At 42.2% G+C, this 14,662-nt stretch overlaps 1 protein-coding gene across 6 annotated transcripts in view; it reads right to left on the reverse strand.

Annotated features, from left to right (window-relative positions):
* Positions 1-13,930, reverse strand: part of ptprdb (protein tyrosine phosphatase receptor type Db) — an 88,279-nt gene extending 74,349 nt beyond the window's left edge. For all 6 annotated transcript variants that reach the window (XM_026303134.1, XM_026303131.1, XM_026303129.1 and 3 more), the window contains exon 1: positions 13,831-13,930. The gene's annotated coding sequence lies outside the window, so the exon portion shown is untranslated. The remainder of the gene's footprint in view (positions 1-13,830) is intronic.
* Between the last annotated feature and the right edge of the window lie 732 nt (positions 13,931-14,662).

Below are 14,662 nucleotides of genomic sequence, written 5' to 3' on the forward strand. Positions count from 1 at the left end.
GCCTTGAAGCAGGCAATTTGATCAATAGTTGTCAGAGCTGAGAGCAGCAGCACCTACGCTTGCTGATGTCCACACAAAAAGTACAAATCCCTCCCACTACCACTTTCCACCTGACACCAAGCATTTCTCCTCAGTGTCTGACAATTTCTGACAGACAAAATCACCTGAACCTGTTTATTGTCTCCATTAGCAGGTACGATTTCATCTGCATTTCACCAGTGGGTGGTTCTGCTTTTCCTATCCTGATGATGAAGTGTCCCCAAAAACAGAGCTGACATGCAGACTGAAAAAAGTGAAAACTGTGCACTAAGCAAAGTGCTGAACGTGGCCAATCGAAGGGTTAAGGCAGCTGTGACTAACAGAAACATCTACTGGACCATCTAGGGCCTATCCATGATACCGAGAGAGCCAAAAGGCAAAAGAGGTGTACAGAGAGGAGTGGAGTGACGCTGAGTGGATTAGTCAAAGGTGGGGGGATGAAAACATGTAATTACCTATATAACCCAGCTTTTAGTGGAAATCTCATTGAGGGCTAATTGAGCGGTGCATTAGCAAGATGGTCATAAAGATAGCTGCAGGACTACAGGGGAAGAAGTGAGAGGAAGATGACAGATGAGCTCCAGCTGAGGGGGAAGAGGGTTAAAGAGAAGGTGGAGGAAGGAAAGAACTGGAAAGAGGAAGAGGAATTTAAGTAATATGAAAAAATAATTTTCAAGATGATGCCTCTGACCCTGGGAAAATGTAATAAACACTGTTTGCTTTGTTCTGATGTTGTATAAAGTAAACTCTCCATCCATTGCCTGTATCACTTATCCAGTAGAGGGTGGCAGAGGGGCTGAAGCCAGTCCCAGCTGTCCATAGATGACAGACAAACATTCGCATTTAAGTAAAATTTACAGTTACCAATGAACCCAATGAAGTCTCTGGAGTACCTGGAGTACCAATGAACCACCACTGTGCCACTAAAAAATCAATAATAAAAATATAATAATTACTTATCTTTCCTCTTAGTTAATCTGCAAACTAACTAGCATCAAAATAAATATGATAATGGCCAGTGCAATGACAATATAAAGTCTATTAGAAGGAAATATTTTAATAAAGTAGCAGGACATCCAAACAGTACTAATGTACAGTAACAGTAAATCTACTTACTTCATACTTGATCTTGATCTTCCCTTTAGTATAGTTACAGTATGAATGCTGTGGCCTTACACATACTGCTGTAAACTGCTGTGCCTGGACACACATCAGGAAGGAAGTGTACTGACACAGGCACGTACACACACTTATTCATTGTGCCCATTGTGCCCATTCAGTAAGCACACACACACACACAGGTTCACACACACACACACACACACACACACACACACACACACACAGGTTCACACACAGATCTACTGTTCTAGCGGGCTGGATGACCTCCACAAGCAGGTGGAATACAGCAGTAAAAATTTACAGGGCTTCAGTGGATCTCACATCAAATAAAATATGGATCTCCTCCAGAGCAGAAGCAGGCTAACCCTTCTGGACCTTTTATCCGCACGATGCCTGGTTTATTGCACATCCTCTTCTATACTATCAAACTGGTTATTCAATAAATGGCAGTTCTTCAGTTTGGCACTTCTTGCACTGACTGTGTTCACCTGTGGTCTATCAAGGGAAGCCTGTGCCCATTAACAGAAACAGCCACACAAAAAAATCCCACACCACGCAATAACTGAGCGATCCTTCTGTTCTTGCACCACAACTCAAGAGGTGGCCTTCCTATTGTGAAAGAAAAACACATTCCACTGAGCACTACAGTGACTGCTGACTTACTTTATCTGAATTCAAGAATAAGGCATGCTTCCTCAAGGTGATTTTATGTGGAGAGAGGACAAAACAAAGTCAAAGCCAAAGGATCTTTTTCATCCAATCATATTCAAGCAGGGAGAAAACCCAGAGGAAGATCATAACCTATTGATAGCTGAAAAAAAAATAAGAAGAAATAGAGACAGAAGGAGTTTGATCAGTCATCTACAGCATAAAGAATAACAACAACACCACCTTGAAAGTCAAAGAGGAGACAATGGACAACTGTGAGTCTAAAAATACATTTTTGATCAATGATCTCCAATGTTATGTTACAACGGCTGAGAGAGAAGGATGGGGTTACGAAACCCTTTCCCTCAGATTGATTTTTGCCTGCAGCAGAGTGGGAGTACATGAGTATGACTCAAAATAACATGCAGGGAAATGAGATGTAAACACTACATATACATGGATATTTAAATGACCACAATAATGGCATGTCCTTACTGTGGAAAACAGAAAAATCCAATTCTATAATGAACTATAAATATTAAAGATTAGACTTTGCATATGCTGTAGTGTTGCTAATTTAAAGTTGGGGAGCAGTCTGTCAATACAGTTTCCATCCATCCATCCATCCATCCATCCATCCATCCATCCATCCATCCATCATCTATACCCCCTTATTCCTAACCAGGGTCACAGGGATCTGCTGGAGCCTATCCCAGCTCTCTTTGGGTGAAAAGGCAGGGGTACACCCTGGGCAGGTCACCAGTCCATCACAGTTTATGCAGCTGAGAAATAGGTTTAATTTCAAGTGTTTGCCTTGAGCTTTTGCACACTTAATAAGGTCACGCACATCGCATTTAGTGCATTTCAGTTCCTCTGGTTTTCTGCTGGAATATGTGAAAAAACTGTAATTTTCCATAACACAATCTGCCTCATATTTTCCATTAGTGGTTACTTACGGATTTGAAGCTGCATAGTTTAGAAGGATGGAAGTCTGACAAATGGAGAGAATGGAGAGAGAAAAGAAACCGACCAAAAGAGAAGATCTCATTCCTCCAAGCTAAAAAGAGAGATAGGATGAGAGACAGAGAGCAAAACCCACATCCCCTCTGGTCCAATAATTAAGACTAGGGACAATAAATATGTAATGGGGTTTTTTTGCACCAAGGTTGGCTGCCTTTCCCTCTGGGACCGCAGGGAAAGAGGCCCAAGATGAGCGAGTAAGTACACTGGCCATTAAAAATGGATGCAAGGAACACCGGTCCTCACTGGCCCTGTCAACCAACCACCCAGAATGTTGTGATGGGGTTGCCGTGGTTACAAGGCTCCCAAATGGTCCTTGGTTGTCAGGGTGAATCAAATCAGACATCCGAGAGCCAGCGCCTCCGACCTTTGTAGGCTTGCTGCCGCTGGGGGCACCACAGCCCAATGATGTCATTGACGAAGGAAGTTCGGACCTGCAATGAGTGTGTGCGAGCTGAGGATGTGTGCAAATGTAAAAGGGGGAGGGGGCTGACATGATTTTTCAAACATCCTCCAAAAAAGTTCTGGTTGCTGAACTGGATTCAGCAGTTTATGTAACAGCAGGTTGTTTTGAGTTCCCAGAATAAGATGACTATGATAGTGGCAAACAGATTTGCTGCAAAAACATACATTTTGTCATATATAGATCTAGCAGTGATGCATTTTCCTGCAAAATGTTGAGAGACTATTCAGATAAATTGAAAAGCAGAAGGAAAGAAGGATAATTTTAATTCATTTAATTTTAAGGTGATTTGTTTCCTGATGGAGAGTCGATGATACATATCACTCTTGTATCTGTCCATTAAATACTGAGCTAAACCAGCAACCAGCTAGCTCAGCTTAGCAATGAGCATTAACTGCAACTGTTGCTTTGGCCTACTGAAACTGTGGTGTAGTCTTTGCTCTTCAGCACCACTGCTTGCCGTCAATCAAACACAGCAATACCTGTCAGCTGAGATGAAAAATAGCCTTTTTGAAATTTCCCCAAAGAAGCTTTTCCCTCCTTTTAACAGTCTGAAACCATAAACAACACATTGGAAAACACATTTTTTTACTTTAGAAACTACCATGTGATTTCAGTTGGACTGATTTTAGGGGACATGATTTCTTCCAGTTGGCACGAATACATAAAACCTCAAACTGTATAATGTGGAACATCTATCCATCAACTACTGCTTATCCTGGAACTGCAGCCAATCCCAGCTGAAACTGGGCGAGAGGCAGGGTACAGCCCAGACAGATCAGTCTGTCGCAGGCCTCACAGAATGTACAACATTTCCCTCTACAATAGAAATATTCAGTGAAGTACAAGTACTTCCAAATTGCACTACAGAGTTATTTTCTTAGATCCTTTCCACCACTGTGAGTGAGAGCATGAGGAAACTGAAAGATGAGAAAGAAAGCAAAGAGCCACAGAGAAAGAATAGTGCTTGATGTCTGGGGCTGTGCATGTGTTTCCATCTGTGTGTCTCAATGTATATACATTATAGTGGCTAGTGACAGTAATGCAGCCTTGTCTTACACCAGAATGGACCGGGGCCATAAAGAGGGTTTTGAGGAAGAAGGGCTGATATCTTTACAACATGCTGATCTGTGGCATTAACACACAGTACAGCCATAACAGGAATGATAATGAAGAATGACAGAAATGTATGAACCTCGCTGCGTCATGTTTGATAAATGGACACACACATACACATATAGAAACACGGATGTGGGGAGGCTGCTGTCTATCAAAGTGTGTCCTTGTTTCTGTGTGTCAATGATGCTGCTAATGATGTCATCAATCATGACATTGTGCTATTGGATGGGATTTAGCAGTCAGGGGTCAGGGAAAAGTCTATAGGCTAAATGAGACTGCCATTAAAACACTACACAGGTGCTGTAAATACTCTCTCCTGGATACACTATTTCCATAGAAGGTCAAACAACAGCTTCATCATGTTGACTCCTTTATGGATCTAGCATTGCTGGGTTATTTTATAAATGCTGAAAGACTATTCAGAGAAAGACACAAGGAAGTGCTGAATCTGAGGCTATAATAGGAAAGTCTGACACTGAACACATTGTCAGTGTTTGTGCTTGTTTCTCAGGGTTAGAAATGAGGAAAACGTCCTAAAATGGAGCAGCTGTATCCATTTATCCTCAAGTCAAGGAGTCAGCCGTGTGACGTGCTGCTCATAATCATAAACATCCAAAACTGTGACTAAAATATGCTAAAATCTCTAGTCTCTAGTCTATTGCACCCATTACATCAGTTTCACAACACACACATAGTCAGGGAAGTGGTGCCTGACAGGAATACATCAAATTAACACTCTCATAAACCAGGTGCAATCATAGACATTGAATTATTTGAATTAGAAAAACATTAACAGCAAAAACCTCCAACAAACAAAGAGCTTTTAAAACAACAAATGGCAAAATATCTTACATTTATGGAGCAAAATATGTTGTCTAGAGTATTTTTATGTTTCCTCAGGATCTGAAATTTGTCAAATTGTTTTTCCATTTATGAAATCAAAGCTGAATCTTTTTATAAGTTCTTAAGAAACAAAGAGAAAGAATTGCTCCACCATTTTATACTCATTTTTAAATAAAGAAACTCGAGGAAGCCCACAGTCACAGACATACATTATATGAGCATACAAAGGTCTGCCCTTCAAAGGTTTTCCTTTAAAACAAATGCACTTTTATGTGTTCCGGCTTTTAATCTTTTTGCACTTGGTATAAACAGAAACTGTTGTCTTACTTTATACCCTCCTAGGAAGTACACAATGAAAAATGCTTCTTATATAACAGAATCCAAAGTAGCATCAGATAAACATCAACAGCAGATATATAAAAAAAAACAAGCCTCACATAATCATAAAGGAGCATAATGTTCTAATCTGTCACTTCCTCAAAGTCTGATAGGCTAATACATCAGCACATGAAAAGCAATCTATCACAGAGCTGCGGCAGGTTATGGCAGCATGCTGATGGATAGGAGCAGTGGATGGAGGGGATGGCTGAGTCGCCCTTGTTGGACTTATGAAGAGGGAAAAGAGAGGGGTGGCTGGAGGGTAGGGGGCAAAACAAGGCCTAAATTTATTCCAAACAGAATCGTTTGTCTCGCTTTGTCTTAGAGGGACAAGGCAGTAAAGGGCCTGTGTGTGTGTACAGTACAGTGTGTGTGCATACACAACAGTGTGTGTACATGCTTGAGAAAGTCAATGGGCTGTATATATGTGACAGTATGTAATGAGTTTGCATCTGCACTTAATTTTCAGACTGACTGCTCATGAGGGAATACATATTACTTATAGGAAAAAATACAATATATAATGTGTGTTTGCGTGTGAGTGTATGAGCATGAGCTCCCATCTGGGTGTATGTAGGTTCTGTGAAATCCAAAGCATTTGACCCCATTCTCAGTCTGCATTATTTATAGTGTGATGCCAGCTTCTTTTGTTTGTGTTTCAAAGCTCGTCTGAGGAGTCAAAGTGTGGCGAAAAAAAAAGAACAAGGAAGAGAGATGACAGCAAAATATGGAGGAGAATGCCAGAAGAAAGCATTTTTCCTCAACATGCTATTTTTCCTCCCTCTCATGCTGCCGGTAAACACAACCAATCACATCAAAAGCATTAGGACTAACTGACTGCTCCACAAAAAGGGTTTGAGCAGTTTGAAATCTATCGTTAGTGCAGATGTGCTGCAGGTTGGGATTTCACCATGAAGGCCATCCCCTTACACTGCACCACTGTACACTCCAAAAAAACATGCAGTTTACGGCCCATTCCCTCTTTATGTCTGACACGCACTCCACAGTCCCCATCCCTGAGCCTAGCTGGCAGGGCAGCAGAGTGTATCCTCAGAGACCTGCTGGGCCAAATCAATGGCAGCCAGCAGTCTTTTACAATGAGCACCACCATTTTACTGGCTGCCACCCAGTGCAGCAGCTAAATAGTCTATGAGGAGAGCAGAACGTCACGGGTAGGATTCTTAAAATGAGCCCATGCTACAACAGCTACAACAAAATATCACACTGTTGCAGAGTGTGTGTGTGTGTGTGTTTGTGCGCACTAGCCAGCCAATTTGTTGTTTAGTGTGTGCTGCTTGTGTGTGCATGCATGAGTTGGGCAGTCCATTTGGGGTAAGCTTATGGTAAACTGCCTCACGTGTGGGGGTGTATGTATGTGCGACTGTGTCGTCTGTGTGAGGCAACTGAAGCGACTGTTTGTTGACTTCCAATCAGAGAGATGTAGCTTTGCAATTCTCATCCGGATGATTGTTCCCTTTCATGTGGTGTAACGGGTAGCATACGTTAAGCTCGCCTGCAAATACCCCCAATTGCACACGCACACACACACACACACACACACACAATCTTGGCATAGCAGACTGGTTTCTAATCAGTGAATCAGCATATCAGCCAAGAAATGTCAGATTACGTTATAATCCTGCGTTTTAGTGCCTTTAACTCTGCACACACATATCCGTGAGTGCGTGTTGACACAGTCCTATTATGTCTGCCTTTTTGTGAAACGAGAGACAACACAGTTCACAGATGCCTGTGCACACTCATACACAGGATCCCTCATGTACGTGTACATGCTCAAAACCAATGGGGAGCACAGACACCTTTGGGGTCACGAGTTAACGAAGCTGTGCAGAAGGAAAGGGCCCAATCTGTGCTGACAGATTTCAGAGGCCGACCGAAGCGTAACTGTGATGCATATGCAGAAACATGCTTTGCTCCAACAACTGAAAGACAATTAAATTCCTATAATTAAGTTATTTGATGAGCAGACACTGGTTAATACACTGTTTGTGCCTCTGAAATGTCTGACATTAAAGCAAAAATATCTTATGAAATTTAATTAAACATTTGGGCCTTTGAAAAGCAACGAGTTGCAAACAGTAGGAGCTGATGCACAGCAATTTGTTCTTTCTTTATAAACCCAAATTAATTTGGACAGTTTCTTCTTCCGTCATATTTTGTTTTGCTATATGTATTGCTGCTCTTCATTGGTACACTCTGTTCATTTACGGCATTAAAGAATGACAAGCAGGACATGTTGAAGCACAACACTATCCTTCTCATGTTAAGAAGTATACACCCGGGTAGGAAATTTAAACAGCTCCATTGAAGAATACTCCACACTTTACTGATGTTCAAGCTGAGACAGGAGCAGAGCCCTGACTGCAACTCTAGAAGACAACCTTGTTATTTTCAATAAACATATTATAGGAGCTTCTTAAGGAAGACATGGGGGAGGTTGGCAGTTGGTTACCTGCCTCTTTACTTTGGCCGGGAGATTCAGAGGATGCACACAGAAAATGATGCCAATCTCTACACCAAGGGATGTATTAAATGACGGGTCTAATTTAATATTGAGATATTGAGAGACCTGCTAAGGCACTTCCTGTGTCTAAAGGCCATGCAGGAATGGAGTGGTTGGGAATTGCTGAGTAGGGGGTTTGGGATACATTACAGATGGAAGGAAATGATTTCATAGTGCATGGTTACATGATGAGCACAGTATAATTATGCTAAGCCTCTCTGTTGGTATGTTTCTCTAATGCATTGGTATGTCGCATGATATTAGTGTTAACCTTTATTGACCGACTGTGTCGCCATATCACCTTACAACCAAGTTCCCCCCAGGGATGATCGAAGTTTATGAATACATGTGTTCCAGGAGACAAATGTGCAGCCCTGCAGTCTGTTGAATATGAAAATACATGTGCTTCCATCGCACGCACACTCTGAAACATGCATTTTCATAATCAAGTATAATCAAGTAAAACACACTAAATCCACCAGATCATGCAGGACATTTCAGGTCAGATTTGTAATATTTTCATTCAAACCTGTGGCATGCTGTCTTCTGAGAACAGAGAAGCATGTCTAATAATTTCAAATGTTTGTTGTTTGTAAAGAGATTATTCATCCGTCATCATCCACAAATGTACACAGCGCACAGCGATGGACACACGAAGATGCACACTTGCCCACAAACTCACACAGCCCACATGGCACAGTGATATTCACATCCTGTAAACCTTTAAACCTCATTGGAGGTCGGGCTACAAGAAGAAATCTTTTACACAAACAACATTAACAGTAAAGGCAGAGAAAATTGTATGCACGCACACAAACACACACACACACACACACTCACACACACACACACACACACACACTCACACACACATCAAACATCATTTAATCCCAGGTGCCTTAGGCAGTCTGGGGGAAATGCAGAACATAATTCCTGAACATGAACAACAAGAAATGGGATTTGTGTTGGACTGAGAGAAGAAGAGGGGAAACGAACGGCAACATAATGACAGATAAGTGATGGGACAAAAGAAAAAAACGCAGTTGAACAGTCCAACCCTGACTGAATTGGCAAAAACAAACAAAAAGAGACAAGTCATTAATTACAAATTTGCAGACAAACAATGATGAGGGCTAATCCTGGACAGGCAGAAGACTTAGGAGCGAAAACAGACAGAATTAATGGGCTGTGCGTGATTGGTGGGAGCCATTTTAAAGTGTCCAGTTGCTGCTTGGCTCTGTCATTTGTGAATGGGGAGGTTGAAAGTGACTGGGCCAAGGAGCGAAGCTCTGCCAGGGCAGGGACAGTGGAGGTAAAGACTCCCACAGAGAATACAGAGGAAACTACTCTCTGCTCATGAAATGCACTGGAAAATTCCTCGCTTTATCCTGAAGTATTCATCCGTGAAATGTTCATATAAACGTCTGTTTTGTACTTCATTGCTGATTGATATAACACAAGAGTGATTCATATTGGGTTCACATAAAAGGCTTTTACATTTATTGGTCTTAACACCTGGAGGTGCAGAGCTCTTTCCAAGTAACATGAAGTGACAAATGTTCCTCCTGAAGCAGCAGCTTTAAGTGAAAATCCAAATACTGATAATATCTAGAAAAATACAGCAGATGTGACTGACCAAAAAAAAAATGCACTAAAACCGAAGATTTGTGTGACTGCCAATTTAAGTGAATAAAGTTTTATATTCTGTCCTTTCAAAACAACAACAAACACTGAGATCCCCATCTTGTAGCTCTACTGGAGCTGTAGGAAAAAAACACAACCCACAACAACAATTTCACAGACATCAACTGAGTTTTATGGCTGCATTGATGGGACAGTGAGAAAGGAGTAGGGAATAATAAGATGTAATGCAAACACATGTCACACAGGCACCACTGTGTACAGACGAGAGGAGATGAGAAAACAAAGGGATGTAAAAGGACAAAGCTAAGACTGACGTAAATATCTATGCAACATATATAGAGTATAAAATACGTAAACAGTTTTAGGAAAATGGCGAGGACAGGGGACAGCAGAACAACTGCAAACAGCAGCAAATCCTCTGGCACAGAGAAAGAAGTGATGTGGAAGTCCTGCAGTCATTCCACTAAGCCCCTGCTGCAGATTAAACTGTAGTAGTAAGGAGGGCAGGAAAGGGGAGGTGAGAGACAGAGCAAGAGAAAAAGAGAGAGACAGAAAGAGCAGGCGAAAGAGCTGCAGAGAGAAAAAAAGGCTTTGTGGTCTGGCACCAGTTTGCTATGTCAAAACATCATGCGTGCCATGAGGCTAGAATATGGGGGAGACAGGCAGAAGACAGTAACTGAAGAAGGGGACAGAGAAAAGACGACAGGGGCAATAAATGTAAGGAAGAAACTGAGAGGAGAAAGTGGGAAGAGGAGAGAAACACTTCAGCCTGGACTGTGGAAGGTTCAGCATGTTTGGCTCAGATTGTGTGCTCTGTGTGGTTGGAAAATGGAATTGTTGTGGTTGTGCCTGGCTCATTTAGAGTGTCTACCTCTGATTGGAACATAAATGGGGCTATGAAGGGATCGCCCCAACCACAAACTCTGTCTCTGTCATGGTCGTTCTTTCTTTCTCTGTTTATCTTTCCTCTATTTTTGTCTGTTCCTCATTACACATACACTGCATCTTCAACCTCTTCTCTGAGAAATCCAACAGCACACACACACACACACAAAAGGCGTACACTGCACATGTAATAATATTGGAAATCTGATTGCTGGTGTGTCTCTAGTATGGTGAATTAGGCAGAATACAACTAAAAATGTCTGTAAACAAAAATGTTTGTTTGCTGTGCATTTGGAAATATAACATGACAAAAACCAAAAAGGGGAAACAATGAAACACAAGAAGAAAATAAAAAGCGAGAGCAAAAACAGGAGAAGACACACAGCCAGTGCAGAACAGAAGAAACGAGTAAAGTCTTAAGTTAAATTTTTAATATCTCACCATATGCTCCTCTTCACAGGTGAGGACATCTTTGCTCTTAATTATAATTCACAGCCTGTACAGTATGTGGGTGTGACTGTGTGATGGATGGACGAGAGCAGAAAGGAAGCAGGAGAGGAGCAAATGAAGAAGGCAAACAAAAAAAGTCAGGAAGGCCAGGAAAAGCATTTTCAGAGGATGGATCAAACTAAAGTGAAGACTGGACGACAAATACAAGGCTAAAAGGATAGACAGGTAGAGCTGAGACAGACTGGAAGCCGTCCCCTCCAACCGCCAGGTAAATCAGTAGCATCGTTGTGCCTCCACTACCTCTCAGCTGCTCCTCCTCCTCTCAGCTCCACATCTTATCACTTTGGCAAACAGCTACACAGCTGGTTGCTGGCTAACTGAAGCTGAAGCCTACTCTGATGCTTACAGTGACCACAAGGTTGTCTCTCATCATCGCCTCTTTGAAAACCTTTACATTATTCAGTTTGAGCCCTGAGAAGAAGCCCTGAAATTGTAATCAAAACAGTGAATAAAAAATATAAGGTTTAATTTCTAACTTCTCAGAAATACAGAGCAAAAACAGCTTTTAAACAGCAAACTTGCCTTTTCTGTTCTGTGCTATTCTATCCTGTATAATTTTCTGTTGTTTTTTTTTTTGGTGTTTGTTTATAACATGACAAGTTGACCAGTCTGTCTCTGCTGCCCTGGTCATGTCTTCCTGGTTTAGACTGCATTGGCCTGGTCTGTGGGAACTAAAGGCACAGCCGCTATAATTACCAACCCGACTCAAAACATGCCTGACCTTAGCATCACCTCTCCTAAATTCAGGGCAATGACATGGTCATTTATGACATAAATGCATACATGCGCCGGAACAGCAGTATGCGTCTGCACTCACACAAATGCAGAAATGCACTGACAAACATATAACGCACAAACATGCACACTCACACACAGCTGGCTCTGCAGACACTGGCATCTATCACATCTTGTGAAACTTAATCTCTCTGAGTAGAGGAACAGCTGCAGTGGCACACATGTACATGCACACAAACATGCATGCACACGTACTCGCGCACACACACACAGTGGAAGATCAGCTGGGGCAAAGCAATGGTTCATCCACAGACTGGCATGTGACCCAAGAGTAGCAGGATATGGTCGTAAAACAGGTTGCAGTCCACCTCCTGCCTGATATGCCAAAACATATGTATATAACATGCAGCAGAATCAGTCCTTGTGATGGATATTTAAGAACTGAATATCACTTATCATATAATAATATAATATCACTTCACATTCAAACATATCCTTCAACATTCAGCCAATGAAAAGCACCATAGTTTTTACATTGTCTTGAAATGTGGAATATAAAACATCATACATGTCTGAGGGTTTTTCATAGGAAAACTTAGTCTGACTTTAGACACTTAGTTGAGATGCTGTATGCTCAAACTGCAAATATACAATCAGAAAAACACATGACACACTTCAGTATATATACACGTACGCTACTCACTCAGATACTCCAGCCTAATTGCTGTAAAAGTACTTACATGATTGATTTGTGAGCTAGTGAGGTCTGTAATCCTGCCACAGACAGTGTTGGAGCAAGACTGCTGACTACTGTCAAACACAATCACACAGATGCACAGCCATCAGCACATTAGCTGCTGATTTATAGCGGTGGCATAAAGAGAAATATATATGACATGTATCAGAATATCGCAGGTCAAAATAGAGTGTGACATACTAAAAATCCACTATAACGATTAAAGCACAATCCCAGTAATCTCTCTAAACTTTGCCGAATTACACTGGAGACGGGCTGGTTGAGTGACGTCCACAGGCAGAAATTCACCACTATGATGTCCTGTTGTCTATTTGAGCCTAAACTGTTCAAGCAGTTTTGCATAAATTCACAGAGCCACTCAAAACAGTTTCATCTGACCGACAGCCATTAACAAATCCCACTGCTTTGTGTCTGCACACATCATCAACTGTCCACCCAGTCTCCTCGGTGCCAGAAGCATCGGTTCAGTCGTGAGAAAATACCTCTGAGCATATTTTCAGGGCAAGCACCAACCCCAGTGAACACCAGGCAGCTCACAGCCTCCCTAATCTCTCATCAGCATCAAAAACCTAATTTCAAGAGGAGACAAGAACTGTACCAATCCCACAGATAATTTGATGAGGATGCAATGCAATAATCAGAACAAACCTGTATTTAGTCTAATGACATTTCTTCAGCACCACAAGGCATAAAGAACCAGATCAGTTTGTACTGTGAACCTTATACACATAACACCAGGGAAGCAATGGCAGATGATAATAAACACCAGTGATTTGGCCAAATGAACATCAGCATGAACTCACTATTCACTTGCTAAGACACGCTCCAAGCCCCAAATATTAGAGCCTGGAAATATAAAGGGATTTTCTCTGAGTGGGATTTCCAAGCCAAGGCGAGCACCTTAAACACCAATAAAACTACTAACTCCCCATGATCATGTTTTGGCGACTCAATGAGGCAGATATTTTGGATCAGACGCCCGAGGACGCCACGAACAGGCGCAGATGCGTATGGGCGCTTTACACGGGAATCGGCTCCAATACCACAAGAAGAAGTTAACGCTCTTCTGTGCGTGTCAACAACAAAAAACAAACCAAAAAAAAAAAAAAAAAACTACAGACAAACGTCAACAGACGCTCTCACCATATCAGCATTCTGCCCAGCACCGTCATTGGAAAAACTCGCAGTCTGGACAGATTCAAGCTCCTCGGCCGTTGTCTGGCTGTGTAACATCCGCCGTGTCTGCAGCTGCTCTGCCCAAATAATCCAGCACCGTGCGTCTGTTTTCCTCCCTCCCCCCCTCTCTCTCTCTCTCCATCTCCCTCTCCCTCTCTCTTTCTCTCTCTCTATCCAGTAATTCCCTGCGTGGTGTATACACGACTCGGTGAGGTGTAGCTGTGAGGTGGCTGCGATGAAGTTGAGGCGATTTAAAGCTGCAGGCTGCGAACGCCGCGCGTCTTCTCTGCGACATTATTTTTGGGGAGCCAGTGATGTGGATCAATCTGGAGTCGCCGAAAGGCGCCGCTTTCCTTTGTCATCGCTCCCTCGCCCGGTGAGACGTGAAATCGTCCTGAGCGCAGAGGTGAATGGATCAATAAAGGAGCGCGAACTCCGCATACACCTCAACCTCAAGCCTCATGTTACACGCAATTCTCTTTCTTCTCAGAGATGAAATGGCCACTGCACTGAAATAAAACGCAGGTTCAAACGAGTGCAATAAATAACACAGGCCAACACAGTCTGTGTGAAAATTGGAACTGATTTTTCCCGAAACATTCGCACCATTTTTTTCGGCTCTTTTGTGGAAATGAAAGGCCACTTCCAGATAAATATCTCTGCTGAGTTTTCTTAACAGACTAAAGAGGCTCTCTGGGATGATGTTGGGTTTTGGAGATTAGGAAGAGGGCAATCACAGACACAATTTATCCGTGGAGACAAGTGGAGTTGATCTTATCTAGAACGAGGCGCAGCTCCT

The sequence above is a fragment of the Mastacembelus armatus genome, chromosome 1 (genome assembly GCF_900324485.2).
Source record: "Mastacembelus armatus chromosome 1, fMasArm1.2, whole genome shotgun sequence".
NCBI classification, from domain to species: Eukaryota; Metazoa; Chordata; class Actinopteri; order Synbranchiformes; family Mastacembelidae; genus Mastacembelus; species Mastacembelus armatus.